This window comes from Natrix helvetica, assembly GCF_964273705.1.
Source record: "Natrix helvetica genome assembly, chromosome: 2".
In the NCBI taxonomy this organism is placed as follows: Eukaryota; Metazoa; Chordata; class Lepidosauria; order Squamata; family Natricidae; genus Natrix; species Natrix helvetica.
The window spans coordinates 34,356,976-34,380,211 of NC_138552.1; the positions used below are offsets into that span (position 1 = coordinate 34,356,976).

The following is a 23,236-nucleotide window of genomic DNA, read 5'->3' on the forward strand; positions in this document are numbered from 1 at the left end:
TCCTCCTCCTGTTCTCCCCATAGCAACCAATGTGTAAGATGGGCAGTGCTGAGAAGAGAGAGGAACCCAAAATCAACAACCAGCTTTCATGCCTCAGGCTTACGCTCTCTCTTGGTCTGTAGTAGGGGTGAAATGCTACCGGTTTGGACTGGTTCACCCGAACCCATAGTAAAAATGCCACTGGTTCGCCCAAACCAGCAGTAGTTTTTTTTTTCAGGCAATCAGCTGTGATGCATGATTTATATTAACTAGAAAGCAGAATGTCCTGTTTTCTAGCTAATCTAAATCCTGTGGCAGAGCGGATTCCCCTCCTCGCTGTTTGCCTACCTTTGCAGGCGTGCTCGGTAGCAGGCTCCGCCCGCCCGCCTGGATGTCATGTCCATTTTTGACTCTCTGCGCATAAGCGGATGGTCCCGCGCATGCGCAGAAGCGCTGCGTGCTCACATTGCTACCGAACTGGTAGCAGAGGTAAGTTGATTTCATCCCTGGTCTCTAGTCCAACATCTTAGCCATTGCACCGTCTGCATTTCCATTTACTGTATTATATGGGCTATTGATGATGAGTTCAAAGGCACCATTTCAGCCAGCTTCATTTAGGTCTCATTCTCATGGTCAAGAATTGGATTTCAAAGAGAGCCCTTGCTTCAAATTCAGTCCATCTGTTTTACTAAATGCCCAGCTGTAGACATGCAACATCCCCCTCCCTCACCCCACTTTCCACATTGCTTTCTGCAATAACAGGTATAATTGTAGCAGGTTCCTGAGAAGCAATCTGATTAGCAGATGTTAAAAGGGGATGTTTTCAGCAGGTTCTTGGTGTGAAGTGGTAATTTGAGAGATCTTGTGCATGGGCTTGCTGAGGTCTGATTGATGGACTGTCTGCCTTTGACTCTGCCTCTGCTTTGGGAATTACATCATTTCCATAGCCCCCAACTGTTTCCCTACTCCATTGAGGCCAGGTGGAAATATTTATATGGAGAGCAGCCAAGTACCATTTGTACAGCTGGAAGGCTGCTTTTCCCATAACCAAGACAAAATACAACAACTCCTCCTTTTTCACAAGACACACACCAGCTGCATATCTGTTCAGGCCCATTATCTTATGAAGGCATACAGCCTTGGCAATTAAAGAGAGAAGGGGATTTACTGTGTTTTGTCTGCAATCTCTTCTGATAGGTCTTCATTGTTCCATTCCATAAATTACCCTAGATTATTCCTATTCTACTTGAAAAGTAATAATGGGGAACTCTGGCAAATGGTGATTGATTTGATTTTATCTCCCTTGTTTATCAAAGTTATGTTCAGCACAATGGTGGGGTCCGGATCCCGTTCCAACCGGTACGGTTGGTACGGGCCGGGTGGCGTCCACATGGACGCGGACAGTGCATGCATGCGTCTTAGCACCTCCGCGAGTCTCTGTGATACTCCAGCTGCTCAGCGGAATGTTGCGCAGGCGCTGTGCACGTGCGCGGAAACGCCGAAGACTTAAAAGACCAGTAAGGAGCTCAGGCGGACGTGTGGGCCCCCAGGAGCACCATACCAGAACGGTATCTGGTGCTCTGGGCAGGCTCCGGTACGCCTGTACTGCTTGCAACCCACCACTAGTTCAGCAACATAGCAGGTCCTGTTATATCTTCTGTATAACATGCTTTTAGGTACATTACCTCCTGTCATGGCAAGTGATAACATGTAACCAACTTTGTCTGGGCTCAGAAGGGAGCAAGTCCAATTCCTGGTAGTTCCAGGACTATAGTCTAGTGAGAAATGTTTTTTTTTAAAGTTCCACAAGAAATCAGCAGAAAATATCTTCCATATTACTACCAAAAAGCCTAAGTAGGAATATTTACTTTTTAAAATTGTTACATCTCAAATAATTAATATGTCTACTAACTAAATGGATCCTGCCAAAATGCATCTTTTCACTCCTACCAAGACTGTTTCTGAAATAGAAACTGCATTGTACTTTTAAAAAAAAACAGTTCTTCTAATTTATTCCAGGTTTTTTTTTTTTTTGGACCTATCTGGAAAGTTTTCTAAGTAAGCAAAAAATATTGTTTTATTTTGGCAGTGGTTACATTTGGCTTCCACATTCAATGCCAACTAAAGTTATTAAAGGGAATCTTCAATAACTAAATATTGAATATGAAGTGTCCATAATATTCCTCATTCTATAGCTGCCACAACTAACCAACCTTATTTCTTTATTTCTATAAAGTGTGAATGACTATGTGGAATAGAAGGTTGTATTAAAGAAAAATGAATAGATACATATTTGGAGAAGGTTTCCCAAAGCTTCACCCTTTTCACAGCGTTTTAACATATAAACATTGCATGTTATTCCCACAATCCTGAGTGTCTGTGAATATATTCTGCACTACTTAAACGAAAACAGGAACGCAAGGCATTCTTTGTTTCTCAGTGCTGGTGCTGACAACATTGTCTGCTGTCGACTCGTGTGTTTTGTCTACAGTCTCCAGCATGAGACTTATTTGAACTTCAGGCATTATGGTTGAAATAGTTGGCCTTAAGTTTGAACTTCCTCTTTTTCCATCTGTCACTTTTTTTTCTTAACCATTTCCCTAATTGGGTGGTCTTAAAACTTGAAAACTCTTTTTCAGCTATTTTGTTTGTTAGTCTTTGTTTCTTTCTAGACAAATGTTGATAACGCTTTCTGACAAGAGTCACTATCTGAACATTTCACCTGTTTAAAATTACTAGAAGCTTTTTCTATGCTTTCACTTCTGTCTGTCCTGCAGAAGATGTAGATAAACTGAATAGTACTCTTTTGTCTTTTTAAAGAGGGAGGTTAATCTCACAGAGCTATGCTGTTCATAGATTCAGTTCAGACGTGTTCAAACAAACTTATAATGTGGATAGTTATAGAAGGGAATGGAAGGCCTATAAAGCGCCCTCAACAATCATAAGTGGTGAGCCCCCCCCGTGACATCACTGCACGTTGGGTGGTCATAAGGTTCACAGTCACATGACCACAATATGCTAGGAGCTTTTTTTGCTAGTTTCTGGCACCCAGCACTGAATTCAGTTGCAGCGCTCATTCAAATGAATGGATTCACTTAATGATCATCGTGTTCGCTTAACAACCATCATAAAAAAGGCTAGAAAATTACTTCTGGTCATGCGGCTGCCTCAATTTATAGCCACAAAGACTTAAGGCAGTAATTCAGGTTTAAGTCAAGGACTACCTGCATCAAAAGTTCCTAAAGCATCAAGGAGGACATTCCCCCAAACTTAGTCTCTCCATAGTTCATCCACAAATGGAACCAGTGCAGTTGCCATTCTGTGCCTTGGTCTGAAACCTAACTGCCAAAGCTTCACCTTCCTCACCTCCCCCTCCTCCTCTTGATGATGGGAAAAAGTCCCATGCAGTTTATTTGTGCCAAGTAAAGGTAAAGGTTCCCCTCGCATATATGTGCTAGGCATTCTCGACTCTAAGGAGCGGTGCTGAGCTCCGTTTCAAAACCAAAGAGCCAGCACTGTCCGAAGACGTCTCAGTGGTCATGTGGCCGGCATGACTAAACGCAGAAGGTGCACGGAATGCTGCTACCTTCCCATCAAAGGTGGTTCCTATTTTTCTACTTGCATTTTTACATGCTTTGAACTCCCAGGTTGGCAGAAGCTGGGACAAGTAATGGGAGCTCACTCCGTTACGCGGCGCTAGGGATTCAAACAACCAAACTGCCGATCTTTCTGATTGACAAGCTAAGCATCTTAGCCATTGAGCCACAACATCTCTTTATTTATGCCAAGCATTCATCTTAATTCTCAAGATGAAAAACTTTGCTGCTATAGTTTTCTGTCCTGATAACATTTTTTACACTCTTCTTTGTTTTCCATACCTTCCATCTTTTATATATAATATCTTTTTTGAGAAAATGCTGCCAGAACTATAGTAATTTTTCAAATGCAACAATTCCAGATATAATGTACAAGACAGTATGATGCTGGCCATTTTATTTTGAAATCTATCCCTTATTATTCTCAAAGCAGAACAGCTGCTGAATCCTGGCCAACTGTAAATCAACAGATGGTCTTTGGGTGATAGAGGAAGGTATCAACATGCTTCGTAGATCCCAAAACACACACACACACACACACACACACACACACATAAAATTGAAAGGGGCAAACACCTGCTTCTCAAGCTAAATATTTCTGTTGTAACCTTGAGAAACAAGAATGAGCAAAAAAACCTTTAAAACTTACGTAAAGAAGAAATAATGTCATTTGCCAATTTTAGCGTCAGTGGATATGCAATTTATACATGTATGTGTTCACACACACATAAACATATGTATATATGTGTGTCTGTGTATAACATTTCATATGATTATAATTTTTTGTCCTCCGAATCAAGGACTGATACATTTATTGTAGCTGAAAAGTTCAGTTGTCACTATGCATACATTTATACCCAATCTTTAGAATTGTTGTGCTACGAGTAAGTTTTTCCAGTGGATCTATCAACTGCTATATTCAGAAAGAGAGTTCCCCCTGTTTTTCCCCCCTATGGAATCCTTTTTCCACTTCGAAAACAATTTGATTGTTCAGGGCAATTCTTATTCTGAAAGTTTTATCCTTAATAATGTGATTTCTGCCTTTCTACCTAAGGTAATTATAATTAAGGCTTGCAAGAATAAAATACACTATAATCTTTAAAATATGCTGTGATTTTTTCACAGGAGAAGAAAAAAGGATTCACATTGTTTCCTTTTGAGATTCATTTATAAAGGTTGTAAAGATTTGTAAAGATTGATGGCTCTATTCCTATCTTCTAACCAATTGATCAGAACCTAAATCTGGTAGTGCAGTGAAGCAGGTAACAGTTTATTTACTCAGGAAGAGATTAGATTAGAAATAACTAGAAACTGCCCTGTTTTCTCTGGAGAAGAGACAAGCCTGCATATGCTTTTTTGAGCTACAAAGAATCTCTGGTCATGAAATTCAGTTTTAGAGACCCATCAAAAACAACTTAGTATATAAGAGCTGGAAAAAAAATCACAATTTTCTTCTTTGCTAAACAGTTAGAAAATAACTTACATTTAGCCATTTTATATTTATATAGCATTTTATATTAGCCATATTAGTATGATTTCAGAATTTATGCAACTTACTTTACTAGTTTCTTATTTATGGCTACAAATATTTTACTCAGTTACATTTCTATATTTATGAATCCCTCTTTTAATTTTTATACACCAAGTGTTATGACTTCATGATCAGATACATTGTTTAGGTAATATTTTAGACTTTTCTAGAATTTTAGGGCCTAATCCTTGGCAGACTTTTTATTATTTCTGGTCAGCCCTTTCCTATTTTCAAGGATTTTGTAGAATTGATGCTGATTTGCTGCACACTGCAAATTCCGCTGGAACTGAATTATTTCAACTCTATTACTTCAAATCTATTATTGTAGTTGGTTACACACTCACTCCGAGTAACGGAGTGAGCTCCCGTTACTTGTCCCAGCTTTTGCCAACCTGGCAGTTCGAAAGCATGTACAAAATGCAAGTAGAAAAATAGGAACCATCTTTGGTGGGAAGGTAACAGCATTCCGTGTGCCTTCGATGTTTAGTCATGCCGGCCACATGATCACGGAGACGTCTTCGGACAGCGCTGGCTCTTCGGCTTTGAAACAGAGATGAGCACCACTCCCTAGAGTCGGGAACGACTAGCACATATGTGCGAGGGGAACCTTTACCTTTACCTTACACATTCAACCTGATGTTTAAATTGAATTTGGCATTTTTTATTCACTATTGATTCCTTCCCAAGGACAGGAGTGGTTGTTCTCATCATCATCATCATCATCATCATCATCCTCTTCCAAGTCAGTAAATGAAGTTGGTAATTTTATGCCCAGCATGACTATGAAGCAGTTCAATAATATGTTTCTTTGAATAAAGACTAATTTATTTTGAGAAAAAAAGATTGATACAGTTTTAATCTAGCTGCCTATCTGAATTTGAAAAAGTATTGTACTTGGCATATCTTTTGATTGATAGGTCATTATAAAGTGATTTAAATATAATCACTAAAGCGCTTTGCTTTAATTCAACATTTTTTAAACATGAAAATCACAGTTTTAATAATTCTCCATGGGGAAGATTTGATGAACTGCATAATTTCAAACAATAGATTCTTTAAAAATACAGAACTGCAAAATGATAAATAGCTACTGGCTGCATTGTTACTATATTAATGTTGGTTCCTCCAACTTTAACAAAGATTATTAATATAGACAGCTTGTAAATGGGGTGTTTTATCCATTTTAGAAGCTTCAAGTTTCTTGGATTAAAAGTGGATCAACGGAGATGTAAATATACTTTTCAGGCAAGTGGTTTGAAACTGCAAATTTTAATTTACATTCAGCTGATAGAAATGTATTGCACGGAATATATTTTACATACAGAAGTGTTAGTAAATGGTGGAGGCTTCAGTGTTGATTTTGATTCTTCACTTCATTTAGTGTTTGATTTGTGTAGGATTAACCTGATTCAATTTTGATTAACTTTTGGAGATTTTGTTGTTAGTCTTGCATTTAAACATCCTATTTATGGCTCACACATAAACATCTGCTGTTAATGAGGCAATATATATGAAAGAATTTAGATTCATTTTGCAAATACTAAATATTTTGCTGAGCGGATCTGCTGCTAAACCTGTCATTTGAGGCTTTTGAAATAATTTCTCACAAACCATTGCTCCTCTTGTGGTTAATGGGTGAGACTTATATGTGCATGTGTGTGAGAGAAAAAGGTTTACTTCTCAGTCAGCCTGATGGTATTTATATCCTAATTCCTTTTCCATGGTAAATTTAGGGTGTTTTTTAAAGTAAAAATAAATATTTCTGTGGTTCATCCAAAGTGAAAATTATTAAAATATGTGTCAGCATCAGTATACTTAAAAATCAAAATTATTTCTGAAGAAAGTTGAATTTGATACATACACTGTTAGATTTGCTTTTTCTCCCTACTATAGTTGGGATGAATTTTCTGAATTCTGTTAAGATAACACTTGGAAGAGAGAGATGAGAGAGAGAGAGGGAGAGAGAGATATATATATGAGAGATGCCAGTGTTTTGTTTTCTGTGTGAAATGGGTCCAAGTGTTATTTTTATAAAGTTTTTTATTTTTTCATTTTCATAACAAATAACCATGTGTATACTATTACATAACAAACATCATATTATATTGTTAAATGTTTACATCAATTCATCTTACCATCAACTCCCAAAAACAATTATTGGCTCTTCTGCTGCCCATACACCATATTTGTACCCTATCCATCACTTTCTTCTCCCTCTCTCCTCCTCCTCCTCCCTACCTCCTTTCTTCCCTCTGTGATCCTTCTCTTCTCTACTTCCCCTTCCTCTCTCCTTCTCCTCTATTCGCTTTCCACTCCTTCTTTCTCTCCTCCTCTTCCCCCCCCACCCTCTTTCCTATCCCTCACTTCTTCCCTTACCTCTCTCCTCTATTTCACACTCTTCCTCTCATTTACTTGGTGTATTTCAGCCTCTGAGCAAGATCCATTTTATTTTTGATGGTATTTATAATTCCTTTTCAATATACATATTTAATTTTAATGTATATCTTCTTCCTTTTTTAAAAAGAAAAAAGTATACATATATAATAATTGTATTTTTAACCTCCCCCCCCCCAGCCTATTTTTGGCCGAGATGTAGACCTGGTTACGATTCCCAGCTATTCTGATCATTACATTTATATAGTTATGCATCCTTACATGCCCTAAATTTGTAGTTGTCTTTATAATCTCAATAATTTCCCATTATAAGTATATTTCATGTTTCTCCATTTTTCCATATCTTGACTTAGCTTACCCTCAATTGTCTTTAAATAACAATCCTTATTGTTCAATGTTCATTACAATTCCATTAATCTACTATATAGAATAACAAGCGGTACACATCTCACTTTGTTCATCATCTTAGAAGTTCTATATGTGTCCATATTTCATATATTTTAACCTATACTTAATTGTCCTTCCATTGACATATTCAATCAGTTAGCAACTCAGATTCATTATCATGTATAAAAGTGAGTCACATACCTCTACTTTACATTCTCCACATAACAGTTTCATATTTGTCCATATTCCATATATTTTAACCTTTATTTAATTATCTTTCCATTATCATATTCAATCACTTAGCAACTCAGTTTTATTATCATATATAGGAATAAACCACATATTTCAGCTTTATATTTCCCATATAACGATTTCTAATTGTCTGATTTTTTCCTAGTAAGTCTTTTGTCCCACTTCTCTATTCCTGTCTGAAGAGAAAAAAGAGAGACGAATGAGAGAGAGAGAGAGATCCCAGTGTTTTGTTTTCTGTGGGAAATGGGTCCAAATGGCTCTGAGTGTTTAAGGTTGCAGAAACAGGCGGCCAAACTAAGTGCCTGAAGGACCCTATCCCGTCACTGGGAGTCCAGGCGCTACAGGGAGCAGTGCCCTGGATTCATATTAGTGGTCTGCGGGATTTAAAATTATGAATTTAGTGGTCCCTGAGGTCCGAAAGGTTGGTGACCCCTGTTCTAGGATGATTATATAGAGTATTTTATCTCCCTGAACATACAAAAATTTACTTCTTAGTTGACTATGAAGACTTTACTTAATGACTTGTGTTTTTAAAGCAGACTGATCTATAGTATTGTTAAATGGCTTATACTGCATGAATTTTTTTTTTTACTAATCAGAATCTTTTAAACTGAATCTTTTATCAGGACATTACTTTCTGCAGAAAAACATTCCAAAAGTGCTTTCCTATCTACAGTATATAACACCTTTACAGATATTTTAAAGTAATTATCATATTCCCATTTAATTATTTCTTATCCAAGCACAACTGGTACAATGTCAGATCTTAAACAGCTATTGTTTGTTCCTTGTTTAATGGGGCAAAAATAAGGAGTCAAACCTGGTAGTGGGAGGAAGCTAAGGAAGGGAAGGTTAAAATACTCCATATGGAAGATGACCAGGACATGAGTGACCATAAAAAGGATTTCCCCAACCTAGAAATGGGCACAATTGATACACAACATGGATTTGTGGAAATACCTTTATGGTCATAGCTGCATCTGCTGTTTTAGCAATAGCCTAGAGCTGTTGAATCAGAATTGTGTTTGACCTCGCAGGCTGGGGTAGGCGTGGGCATGGCTAGCTTGACATGACTCATGTCAGGGGCGCCTGTGATGGCCTGAACGCTCTGCCAGTGAAAATGGGCTCTCAAGCTCCGTTTTCAGCTGCAACAGCATTCTGCAATCCTCTGCCAGTGAAAACGGAGCTCGGGGTGAGGGGGGGGCATGGTTTACTTGCTTTATTAGCAGAATTAGCATATGTTTCCAAGCAAATGTCCTTTAGCGCTTATTACAGGGTTTACCTAAAATATTGATCTTTTTGAGATTCTTGGCAGTTCTTTGGATATGACGTGTGTGTGTGTGTGTGTGTGTGTGTGTGTGTTTGTGTGTGTGTGTGTTTTAATGGAAGTTTCTTACAGAACTAACAGAAATGTTGAATAATTCAATCTTGTTCACTAAACTTAAAGAGATTATTCTTGGATGTGCAAGTGTTGAACACATATAAAAAAAGGTTGGCTGCGTTGGCTAGGGTCCATAAATCTTTAAACTGAAATAGTCCAATGAAATTGGCACACAAGTCCTAAATTATCTCATCTGATGAATGTGCCTGCAATGCTTGTAACATTAACAAGGTTTTTCAATGACAATATGTTGTGACCTTGCCGTGGAATAACATCTGGTAGGAATCCAACTGCAGCAATTGCTACCCTGTTTCCCTGAAAATAAGACCTTCCCGGATAATAAGCCCAATCGGGCTTTTGAGCGCATGCACTAAAAGAAGCCCTTCCCTAAAAATAAGCTCTCCCTGAAAATATTGCAATGCAGCAGCATCCATGAGGTGATCACACTCGGCGCATCCTACACCTCAAAAATAATAAGACCTCGAAAATAAGGCCAAGCGCTTATTTTGGGGGTCAAAAGAAAATAAGACCCTGTCTTATTTTCATGGAAACACGGTAGCTATATAATTTTTAGGATTTAGATCAGAAAATACATTTCAGATTTGTGCACTTAATTCAACTGGACTGATAATTATAATGATGAGCAGAATTTTCATTTATTGAGTGAAGAAATACCGTATTTTTTGGAGTATAAGATGCACCTTCCCCTCCCCCCAAAGGGTGAACATCTGAGTGCGTCTTATACACTGAATACAGCATTTTTGGCCTACCGATTTTTTTTTTGCAAAAATTGACATGCAGAAGATTTGGTAGGCTTGCAAAGTGCTCCTAGGGGCTGGGGAGGACAAAAACGAGCAAAAAATGAGCTGCTATTGCACCCCACTCCTCCAGGAGCACTCTACAAGCCTCCAAAAGCCTCTGCATGCCCCCCTTTTTTTGCAAAAAACATCCTGTTTTTGCAAAAAATGGGCCATTTTTTGCTCATTTTTGCCTTCCCAACCCCCAAGAGCACTCTACCAGCCTCCCAAAGATCTGCATGCCTTTTCCCCAAAAAAATGAGGCTTGCAGAGGATTTGGGAGGCCTGCAGAGTACAAAAACTTTTTTTTAAAAAAAATTACCTCTTGGTACGTCTTATACTCCGGTGCGTCTTATAGTCCGAAAAATACGGTACATTTATTTGCTTCTCTTTGACAGCCCCTGTATTTATTTAGCACCATCATACTTTACTTTTCCTAGAGGTGTAGAGGAAACAAGGCATATGTGTGCAGGCAGGTATGTGTTAGAAACCAGATACTATGCCTTCCTCTTTTTTGTAATGTGTAATGATTTTATAACGAAAATATATTTTTTCAGATGGTTATTATATGTTCCGAATCTCCCAAGATGGAAAAGATCTTAATTTTATTATTTTTGCAGCATTTGGAATATTTATTTCTAACTGATAAAGTTGTCAGCCTCCACCTACCCACCCTCTGCAGAACTCTTGCCTGTTGAAAAGAGTATCTAATAGGATTTCTCTTTTGACTGCAAGAGCCCTGCTTTTTGGCAAGATGTTCGGAAATGCCTTCTATAAGGTCTTTGGAAAACCGCCTGGAAATTTCAGCGTATCCAGAATGCTATGATAAGACAGTTGATTCCGTATTACCACAGCTTCACTGTTCTGTTTCCAAACCAAAGTTCAGGTTGCTGCCTTTAAAACCTTGAACCTTTTGTAGCCAGGGTTGCTGGTCTTCTGTTCTCCAAATTTATGGCTTAGAAAGAAACAGGCTTTCCCAAATGTGCTGGCCAACAGATGAATTATATTTAGCTGAGAGGGCCTTTATCTGACTAATCTGTAGACTTTGGTTGTATGCTCCCGCTTGGATGCGGAATCATTTTCTTTTTTTGGCAAGCAGTAGTCCTTCCCCTGTAATTTTTTTAAAACTACTCATTGAGCAGAAGTGATCATTGGATTAACAGTTATTGAAAGATTCAATTTCTCTGAAAGGACATTCTCAAGAAATAGCTGGTCTGGGCCTTAGGTGTTCATGAGTAAAGTCTTGCCTTGCCCTATTGCTCTTTTTTGGACAGTAGAGGTTTCTTCCTGGCATACCCTTTGTCTATTAATATTATTAAAACGAAGATCAAATACCTCTGTATCAGTGGTGGGTTCCAGATCCCGTTGCAACGGGTACGCTGTGACGGGGCTAGGCATCTACCACGTGCTGTGCGCGCATGCGCACCCACCCCCCACAATGCTCCAGCTGCTCGGTGGAGCATTGCGCAGGTGCCGTACGCTCCATTTGCGTATGCAAATGGCCCGGTTGGGTCAAATACAGGTAAGAAGGGTGGGCCCTCTGGAGCACTGTACTGGAACGGTACCTGGTGCTCCCAGCAGGCACCAGTATGCCCGTACCAGGGCGTACCAGCTGTAACCCACCACTGCTCTGTATTGAAATAGGATAAAAACGAACAATTTCAATGGGCCGAGTTTAATTTTTCACATAATTCTATGTCACATATACACCCAAGTGTATGGATTACGTGGTTGTAATGAGACAGTCTTTTATGGAGTGTAAAGCTATGGTTGTAATATTAGTCTTTACTTTGTTCCCCCATCCTGCTAAGGAAATTATTGTTTTAGGTTAGTAAGCTGTTCCAGTTGGATTCCAGGGTGCAGGAGTGGGAGGAAAGGAAAGAGAACAGGGGATTATTAGTCAGAGTCTTAATTCATGAATGCCAGAAAGCTGAGAAAATAGCTTAGTAACAGAGAAGGTTTGTTTTGTTTCTAAGTCACTTTCTTGTGTCTGTGCACTAATTCTCAGATAAGGAGGCCCTCGGTGCTGTGAAAAGATTAGTATTCATTCTTATCAATGAGAATTGCTCAAGAGGATGAAAACAAATTCTGTCTCTAAAGGTTTTGTTATGTCTTTTTCCCTTCCTATAAATTGTTCTTCTCCTAACAGAACTAATATTCTGATTATGCTTCTGCTTAGCAGAAACCTACAAACACAAATTAAGAATTGGAAAATTAAAAGCATATTATAGAACTCCAATTTCCCCCCTTTAATTTGACCATTTTTTCATACAGGAGGACTACAGTAAAACCTCTGGTCATGAATGCTTCTGACCACTACCAAATCAGGTTCCAACCAAAAAATGCACCTTTTTTTTTTTGCGACCCATTTTCCCTTCTGCGACTTTTTTTTCCAAATTTCCAAAATGAGGTTCGGGTCACAACCAAATCGGGTTGTGATCAAAGTTATGGAACAAATTATGGTTGTGACCAGAGGTTCTATTGCAGCGATGGCAAACCTTTTTGCCATCGCATTCCAAACGCGGGGGGAGCACAGGGGGGTCGTGCGCTGGTATGCCACACCCATAATGCTATGTGCGTGACACCCCCCCACATACATGTGCGCGTGACCCCTCCTCCCTTTTTGCAGATGGACACATTTTTGGCCCTCCCCAGTCTCCAGAGGCTTACTAGGAACCTTGGGAGAGCGAAAACAGCCTCCCCCGACCCCCCCAGAGGCCCTATGTTTGGGACTTCCAGGTTGCCCGTAAGGCTGTTTTTCGCCCTCCGGAGGCTTCAGGGAAGAGAGAAAGCAAGAGAGAGAAAGAGAGAAGGGAGATGGGGGGATGTATGTATGTATGTATTTGGAGACAAATCAAATCAAATCAAAAGTAAATGCAAGCAAGAAATACAGAATTTGGCTCAGATCGCTAGAGCCAATCCTGCTGCCTGAAAAGCAAGTTCTTTGGAACAAGAATTATATGGTTCTCAGCACAGCCATTTTGACTCTCAAGAGACACAGGAGCAGACAGGCGGAGAGGGGACGATCCCTTCCCACCAGCGATTCCGCTCAGCAATCACCCCCTCTCCGCCTGCCCGCCCTTGTCTCTTGGTAGCAGAAAACTCAGGGAGCGGGTGTAAATAGGGCGAAAACTGCCAGGTGTACTTATTTGAATGGAAGGGAGCAGAGGGATTTAGGAAAGTTGGGGCGTCAGGACGCTGCCCTTGCATTAAGGAGCTTAACTTGATGTCACCTCCCTGACGGCAGGAGAATATTAACAATGGCAAGCAGTGGATCCCCCAGCCCCCAGCATGAAGTTCTTCTGGGATAATGCGGAGTAAATCTGAGCTGAGGATGAGACAGTCACAAGTGGTCACAGCAACCCCATGCCAAGTTGAAATGGCTGTGCTGAGAACCGTATGATTCTTGTTCCAAAGAACTTGCTTTCCAGGCAGCAGGATTGGCTCTAGCGATCCGAGCCAAATTCCGTATTCCTAAAGGAGCTTTTCCGTGTACTCTCTTCTGCCGCCTACAAATTCCACCCCCTCGCCTCTTCTCCTTCCTCCCGGCCCTGCCACTCTAGTCTGCAAAGCCCCACTCCCCACCTTACACTTCATGCTGCAAAGCTCAACAGCCCACTAAACGCTGCAGAGCTCCACTTTGTGGCATATTGCAAAGCTCAACCTTTCTCTCCCCCCCAAAGCCACCGTTCGCCACACTCGGCACGGCAATCAGCGGAAAATTCCGCTTTCCTCCTCCAGGTTAGGGAGGGGGGGAAACCTTCTACTCAGGTGGTTCACGCCCCGTGGAAAGCTCCTGCATGAGCAAACACACTGAGCAGTTACATCTGATTTCCCTCACAGATGTAAACTAAACCTCTAGCTGCTTCGCTCACATCTTCAGCCTCATTTCCAAAACCTCCCCATTGATAAAATATTATCTCCCTCTCTTCCATTAAGGCCTAAAAAGGCTTAGTCCAATAATGCTGTTGCTAATAACTTGGTTCTATGGAGTGTAACTATCTTCCTGAAGCCTCCGGAGGGAGAAAAAACACCCCCAAAGTGCAAACCGGAAGTCATTTCCCAAACTTCCGGTTTGTGCGTTGGGTTATTTTTCGCCCTCTGGAGCTTCAGGGAAGCCTCTGCAGAACGAAAATGAAGGCTAAAATCAGCTGGCCAGTACGCACATGCGCACTAGAGCTGTAAAGGCAATGCCTTGTGTGCCCTAAGAAATGGCTCCGTGTGCCACCTCTGGCACGCGTGTCATAGGTTCGCCATCATGGTTCTATTGTATATGAAAAGTGTTTTGATCCCCAAGTCTGCATTCATTGTAATTGTGGTTGCTGAGTTGAAATATATATTGAAAATAGTACAACTGTTTTAATGTGGTTTGTACAAGCTTTTCATGAACAAAATACAACTTGATGTTACCTAATACTATAAACTTTGATACCTTTTTATTATTCTTATTTGTAGGATTGTTTGCCAAGGTGTTACTTCTCACCTTCATGTTTCTGTATGTTAGTGTTTTTATACATTGGAGAGTTTGATTCTAAAGTGATCTATAAGCTTTAAACAAATGAATGTTGTTGGATTATATGGGTTTATTGATTGTCCAGATGGCATCTGGCAGTGTCAGAAGTTGAATTGCTCATTGTCTGCTGTTCAAGTCTATGAGTTTCTTCATAGTACTTTTTGTGGAATTTGTGTTCCTGTATAAATATTCCTTTTTCATTTTTTAAAAAAAACAAGGACTTATTTTATATTCATATATATGTTTCATGTTGGAAGAAATATCCATCTGGTTCAGTTCGAAGCCGGGAGAAAGACACTGGAAACATTGAGGCTGATTGGAAAGGTGGTTTAATGATGAAGCAAAACCACCAAGCACCTTGTTCTCTGGTGCAGCTGAACACATGGAGTTGAGAGTTATACCTTCTCTTGGGCTTTGAACTTGAGCTTCCTGTTCCTGTGCAAGAACATGTATTCTATTGGCTGTTGTCAGACTCTCATGGTGCCATGTACAAATCGTAGGAGTTTGTCTGAGCCAAACTTGGCTGATGCAATGTCCTTAGGAGATGTAGTAGGTTAATCCTATTACATCCTGGAGGATCATGTCTTAATTCCATCACCCTGAAGCTGAAAGTCTTTTATTTTGTAGATAGTCTGGCCCAGTCTTTAATGGGCACAAAATATCTGTTGGGGGGAGGGAGCTGGGGCTCTGGTTTTCTGTCTCCCTTAAGATTTTTATTTATCTTTTAGGGGAAATATTTTATCCTACCTTTTAAAAATATTTCTCAAAATATTTCATTCTTCTAGGAGGGGAGCTTCCCACACACATATATTCCATTATCTCTTCCTTTTAATACAGTAACTAGGATACCTGTGAGTAGCCATGCAGATTTGCAGATGATACCCATCTAGGAGATTTGAGTAATTATCTTCAAGGAGTAAATCTCATTTACAAACGATTTTGATAGGCCTTGAATATTACGCCAGATGCATCAGTATAACTTTCCACTGTGTCATAGTGTGATATATCCTACATATGAGTGGGGAGAGGGGAAAATCAAATACATAGAAAAGTTTAGTTTAGTTTAGTTTAGTTTAGTTTAGTTTAGTTTATTAGACTTCTAGACCGCCCCCTCTCTCCGAAGGGACTCGGGGCGGTGTACAGGTACAAAATTAAAACCATACGTATTAAAAGGTACAGGTACAAAATTAAAAGCACAGTATCTAGAAGTACTGGTGAGCTACGCCCTTAAGTTGAACTGAATGAACTGAACAGAATAAGCAGTATCATGCAGCAGTTGAAAGGGCCAAGAGCAAAGGAGAAAATTTCATTATACAGGTAGTCCTCGACTTACAACAGTTCATTTAGTGACCGTTCAAAGTTACAATGGCACAGAAAAAAATAACTTACAGCCGTTTTTCACAGTTGTGACCTTTGCAGCATCCCCATGATCATATAATCAAAATTCAGATGTTTGACAACTGGTTCATATTTAATGACTGTTGCTGTTTCCCAAGGTCATGTGATCACCTTTTGTGACCTGACAAGCAGGTCACAAAAGCCAGATTCATTTAACAACCAGGTTACTAACTTAACACCTCCGGTGATTCGCTTAAGAACTGCTGCAAGAAAGGTCGTAAAATGGGGCAAAACTCACATAACAAATGCCTCACTTAACAAAACAAATTTTGGGCTCAATTATGGTCATAAGTGAAGGACTACCTCTACTCTTCACTGATAAGATCACTTCTAGTGCTTTTAAAAGAACCTATAGAAGTCAGGGGAGGTGCATTCCAGATTCTAGAAATCAAGCCATTCAGAGATGATTAAAGGAGCCAGGCATGTTTAGCTTGGGATAAATATAATAAGTAAACCTTGCATTAGATGCATCAATAGATAACGATACAAGGACGGAATCCAAATAAGCAAGACTTATCTTTTATCACTCTGTAATAAATGGGTTTACAGTGAAATGGTTCAAGTTCAAATTAGCAATTAAAGAGATGTGGACTATTTTGAGCTGGGCATTCATTCTCTGTCCTTGAGAATAAAAAAGTTCACACATGTGTGATACACACACACACACACACAGGATTTGGAGGAAGGTCTGCTTAAGGAGAAGAGGTGATACAATCAGATAAATCAAAACAATTATATCAGAATAGCCAATTTAGACAGTGCTATTAAATTCAGTATTATGTTTTAAGAGTAATGTATACGTTTCAGTCCTCAAATAGTCGCTTGAAAGATCTTGGTGAATGGATTTCTTGAAAGACAGCAGATATGTAGTAGTTCCCAAAACTGAATAAATTACTCAAAATTGAGTAAAAAGTGGGTTTTTTGTTTTATTTATTTATATCCCACCTCTATAATTTTTATGTATAACTCAAGCTGGTAAACATATCCAACACACCTTTTTCCTTTACCCCCCAACAACAATCCTGTGAAGTCATTTGGGCTGAGAGAATGTCTTTTTTTTTGTTTTTGTTAACAACACAAATCCATTACCCAAATCACAACGGTGGCATTTTAATAAGAACTTCCTGAGAAGTGGTAAAAAGGACTTTCCAATAAGCGGTTTTGGATAATGAAGGAAAAAAATATACGAAGCAGTGGGGTAATGGGTAGCATTTTGGAAAGACAGAATCTACTGTCCTTTCCATTGACTGATCTGCTAAATAACTTGAAAAATGATTAAGGTATGGATTTTGTAGTATTTGTAATTAAGCTCTACTTCATCTAATTTAGAGTTTTTACATAGAGAAATAAGGTTTGAAACGCAAATACTTATGGTTCCTTACCGTGAAACTGAGGAGGGAAAAAGACTCCTGACTCCCATCAGCTTTGCTTTGATTCTGACTTCTAATGGCTGTTACACAATAGAGGCCCCATTACTTATCTGTTCTGTGATATAGTTTGCATCCACGTAATATGAATGTAGACTTTGTTCTAAAAACTGAAATTAAATACATATGTAGCAGTTTTGAATGCCATTTAAATTTGATGTGGAATAAAACTCTATGGGCTTTCCTCCTCTAAACAAAACATAAACATCTGTAAAATAAATTATGATTTCAGAGGAAAAAGTTCATGGTAGTTTTTAATAATTACAATAGGGAATAGTGCTTACAATGTCTAGTGTTGTTGTGTGATTTGGGTAACTATGACTTAAGCCTATAGAGAAACAAGTAAACTAGAGTTTTTTTAACTAATTCTTTCCAGACCTTGTTTGATTTGCAGAAGACTTTGGTTCTTTCACTATGTTATAAATTTATGAGTTAAGGGCCATATAATATCTATAAATCTCATTTAGTGCTTGACTTTTTCCTGGCTTAAATAAATCTCAGAAGAGATGAAAATTGCTCTTGTGTTTCTATATATTTGTGAGTAGGGATCTGTAAACAGAATAAATTAAATAGTTTTTAAATACAGATTTTTCTGAACAATTTTTAAAAGAAATACAGTGCAGACTGATTCAATGAAAACCTGCATTTAAAATGGAACTTTGGTGTAACATGCTACCAAATATATTGGATTTTTTTAAAAAACTTGCTTTGTACATACATCTTTTAAGGATATGCATGGCAGATATGTTATTGAAGATTATTATTAATATAGACATGATGCTGGGACCTAGGGAATTAGAGAATAAATTTAATACCAACAACTTGGTTTTATGCCCTTTGTGTTATGACACATCTAATTTTTATTTCAGCAAAATAGAGCTTCTTCTTTAAGTGTCTTAGCTATATCCAGTTTCCTTTGTGATTACTCCCACTATTATTTGTTACTATTATTTTAAAATTTATTCAGTATATTCCATACTTAATTTTAGCCCTTGCTAAAATTGAGAATAGAATTTTTGCTCTACTTAAAACTTTGGAAAGATGTACAGTAATTTTGAGGTCTTCTTTACAAATTATTCAAACAAATTAAAGAACTGTAATTTATTCTAAAGTAAAAATTACTCTTCTTTGTGTACAAAGGAGTTAAAAGGGACAAGGCAGCCCAGGACACCAAAGCTTAAGATACAATAGCAGTGTTGGAAGGGACCTTGGAGGTCTTCTAGTCCAACCCCCTGCCTAGGCAGGAAACCCTATACCGTTTCAGATAAATGGCTATCCAACATCTTCTTAAAGACTTCCAATGTGGAACTTTCACAACTTCTGGAGGCAAACTGTTCCACTGATTAATTGTTCTAACTGTCAGGAAGTTTCTCCTCAGTTCTAAGTTGCTTATCTCCTTGATTAATTTCCACCCATTGCTTCTTGTTCTACCCTCAGGTGCCTTGGAAAATAGTTTGACTCCCTCTTCTTTGTGGCAACCCCTGAGATATTGGAACACTGCTATCATGTCTCCCCTGGTCCTTCTTTCTATTAAACTAGACATTCCCAGTTCCTGCAACCGTTCTTCATATGTTTTAGTCTCCAGTCCCCTAATCATCTTTGTTGCTCTTCTCTGCACTCTTTCTACAGTCTCCACATCTTTTCTACATTGTGGCGACCAAAATTGAATGCAGTATTCCAAGTGTGGCCTTACCAAGGCATTATAAAGTGGTATTAACACTTCATGTGATCTTGATTCTATCCCTCTGTTGATGCAGCCTAGAACTGTGTTGGCTTTTTTGGCAGTTGCTGCACACTGCTGGCTCATATTTAAATGGTTGTCCACTAGGACTCCAAGATTCCTTTCACAGTTACTACTGTTGAGCAAGGTACCACCTATTCTGTACCTGTGCATTTCATTTGTGTTGCCTAAATGTAGAACCTTACTCTTTTCACCATTGAATTTCATTTTATTAGACAGTGCCCAATGTTCAAGTTTGTCAAGATCTTTCTGTATCTTTAGCCTATCTTCTGGAGTGTTGGCTATTCCTGCCAGCTTGGTGTCATCTGCAAATTTGATGAGTTCCCCATTTATTCCCTCTTCCAAATCATTGATGAAGATGTTGAAGAGTACTGGGCCCAAAACAGAGCCTTGGGGTACTCCACTGCATACCTCCCTCCATGTAGATGCAGTTCCATTGAGGACTATACGTTGAGTGCGGTTGGTCAGCCAGTTATGAATCCATCTGGTGGTAATGCTGTCCAACCCACATTCTTCTACTTTATCTAGTAGTAGATTATGGTCTTCCTTATCAAATGCCTTACTGAAGTCCAAGTAAACTATATCGACGGCATTTCTCTGGTCCACTAATTTTGTCACTTTGTCAAAGAATGCAATAAGATTAGTCTGGCATGATCAGTTTTTGACAAACCCATTTTGGCTTTTGGCTATTACTTTGTTTGCTTCTAGGTGTTCGCTAATTCATTGCTTGATTATCTTTTCCAGAAAATTTCCTGGTATTAAGGTCAGGCTGATAGGTCTGTAGTTTTCCTGGATCTGTTTTTTTCCCTTTTTTGAAGATGGGAACCACATCAGCTCTTTTCCAGTCCTCTGGTAGTTCCCTGATGCTCCAGGATCTCTGAAAGATATAGTTCAGTGGTTCTGAGATCTCGTCTGCCAGTTCCTTCAGAACCCTGGGGTGTAATCCATCCTGTCCTGTTGATTTGAACTTGTCTAGGGTAGACAGGTGCTCACTTATCATTTTCTTCCCTATTTCAACTTGTGTTCCTAATCTGATTTTTGTGGTGCTGTTTTTGATAGGTTGGACTGTTTTATCCCTTTGTATAAAGACAGATGCAAAACATGAGTTAAATAGTTCTGCTTTCTCCCTGTTGCTTGTCACCTTCTTGCCACTTTCTCCCAGCAATGGACCAATTGTTTCCTTAACTCTTTTCTTGTTTTTAACATGTTGGAAGAAGCTTTTTTTGTTATTTTTTACTTTTGTGGCAAGCCTTTTTATACTTATCTTTTTTGTCTTTCAATTTGTCAGAGAGTTCTTTATGCAGCCATGCTGGTTTCTTTTGGGAGCTGTTATTTTTCTTCTTCATTGGTATTGTGCTAGACTGGGCTTTTGTAATCTCATTTTTCAAATTTTCCTAAGTTTCTTGAGTTGTTTTCCCCTTGAGGATTCTCATCCATGGAATTTTTCCCAAGCAGTCTCTAAGTTTTTTATTTATTTATTTATTTATTCACATTTCTAAACCGCCCCCTCTCCCAAAAAGGGACTCCGGGCGGTGGTTTATTGAAATTAGCTCTCTTAAAGTCCAAGACTCACTTTCACTTTGTTCTACTACTTGTGTTTGCATAATGTTGAATTCCAATATTGCATGGTCACTTGCCCCCAGGGTTCCTATGGCTTCAACACCTTCTATCATTTGCTCTCTGTTAGTGAGAATTAAGTCCAATATGGCTGATCCCCTTGTTCCCTTCTCTACTTTTTGAGAAACAAAGTTGTATGCTAGGTTTGTTAGGAACCTGTTGGATTTTTCACTTGGTGCAGAGTTTGTTTCCCAGTTGATGTCAGGGTAGTTAAAATCCCCCACTACTATTGTGGTGTGCTTCCTACATACCTTAGTTAGCTGACTAGCAAAAAGTTCATCTACTTCCTCTGCTTGGTTGGGTGGCCTGTAGTATAGACCTATGGCAATGTCATTTCCCCCCCCGACCTTTAATATTGACCCAAATGCATTCAAGATAGTTCTCATCATTGTTGTGCTCTATTTCTGTAGAGGGGTAATTATTTCTTATATATAGTGCAACTCCACCTCCTCTTTTATTTGGTCTATTTCTTTTAAATAATTTAAATCCTTCTAGCTGTATGTTCCATTTGTCGGTTTCATCCCACCAAGTTTCTGTAATGGCAACAATATCGTATCTGCCCGCTTTTACTTGAATTTCTAATTCGCCCTGTTTGTTCCTCATACTCTGTGCATTGGTATATAGACATTTGAGTACATTTTGATTGACCCTGTGTTTACTGTCTACATAACCTGTGTTATGCCTGACTGCCCCTATTATCTTGCCACTTGTATGATTCATGCACATGGTATGGCACCCACTCGCTGTTCTGTTGGTTTGATCCTGATGTGCCAAACAATTGAGTAACATTGGAGAACTTTTTAATAAAACATTTGAAAGCAATAAGGTACCCATGCAACCTATATTCAGTTTGGAGCCCAAATTGCTGTATATCCATTAAATAATTAGGTATTGTTTCCACTCAGAAAGTTAGAATGTTAGAAAACTAATCTGTGGGATTTTTTTCTTTGCTTGTATGTCTCATAATAAAGCATCTTATCCTCTAGTGATTATTCTCTGGTGATAATGAGAATGAGAATAATATGGAAGTTTGGCCTCTTTTAGATAAGGTACATTCCTGCTAGTGAGTACTATGAGAAGTATCTCTGCAATTCCATGCTCATTTTCTGGGCCTAAGTCCAACTGCAACATAATTTTTCATAGATTCTAGAATTATTTATTCTTTTTTATTTCATATTTCCTGCCGGTGAAACTTTGAATGGTCGAATTATCAAATCAATTATAATTTTGTTCAGTTTTGTTTACTGTTCTATTTTCCTCTTTAGCAATATTTTTCTAGTATTGACAGACTCCCATTAATTTTGATTCAATGAATAAATAATTATCTTGCATATATGTCATAATAGCATAAAATGTAATATTGTAGTAGTTCATTGGGCTTCTGGTACCCAGAGCAAAAGTTTGACACTACATGGTGCTGAATTAGCTGATACATTGAAGCAGAGGTGGGCAACCTATGGCAACTTTATGACCTGTGGACTTCAAGTCCCAGAATTCCTGATCCAGCATAGAAAGTAAAATTGCCATAGTTGACCACCCCTGCATTAAAGTTGCCCTTTGACAGTAAAGTTGCCACCTGTCCTGTGCAGGATAGCGTGTCTTCATGGGATGGATTTCTGTTGAAGTAACACTGCCATCATGTGGCGGAGCGTTATGGGATTGTTATTCCTAGACAATACATTTATTCATGAGGAATTTTTCAAGATTTCACCCTTTATGAGTTTCAGGTTTTCCATTTCTCCCTAAGAAAAGGGGGAAAAACTTTTGCTGTTTTTTCTTCTGTGCATCTTATTTATTTATGCTTTCTCTCTTCCAAAACCTGACTTTGGTTTTAATGGTTTCCTGCTTTTTCTTTTTCCTGGATTCCTCTGAGAATCTGCTTGATAAATAATTCCCAGACAATGTTAATAAAACATTCAAAAGTTGGAAGTTTTATATTTTAAAATTGATTGTTGAATCTTCAATAGTTAGATGTCCAGCCATTCCTCTCTCTCTCTCTCTTTCAGCTTTTGTTTTGGTAAGACTTATTGTAATAGAATATTATAGTAGAATATAATAGTATATAATAATGGTATGGATTTGTGTCTTTTTTTTTTAAAGAAAGAGACTCACGAGTTTTAATGTTTGATGTTGTCTCATTTCAATCTTCCAAGTCTCAACAGGAACCTCCTAAATCAAAGATTTATAGGTGCAGTTGCTACTTTACAAGTATTTATTTAAATA

At 38.7% G+C, this 23,236-nt stretch overlaps 1 protein-coding gene across 1 annotated transcript in view; it reads left to right on the forward strand.

Annotated features, from left to right (window-relative positions):
* The window catches only part of LHFPL2 (LHFPL tetraspan subfamily member 2), a 117,735-nt gene that overhangs the window by 61,065 nt on the left and 33,434 nt on the right, over positions 1 to 23,236 (forward strand). Inside the window, exon 3 of the mRNA XM_081940401.1 lies at positions 336 to 468. The gene's annotated coding sequence lies outside the window, so the exon portion shown is untranslated. The remainder of the gene's footprint in view (positions 1 to 335; positions 469 to 23,236) is intronic.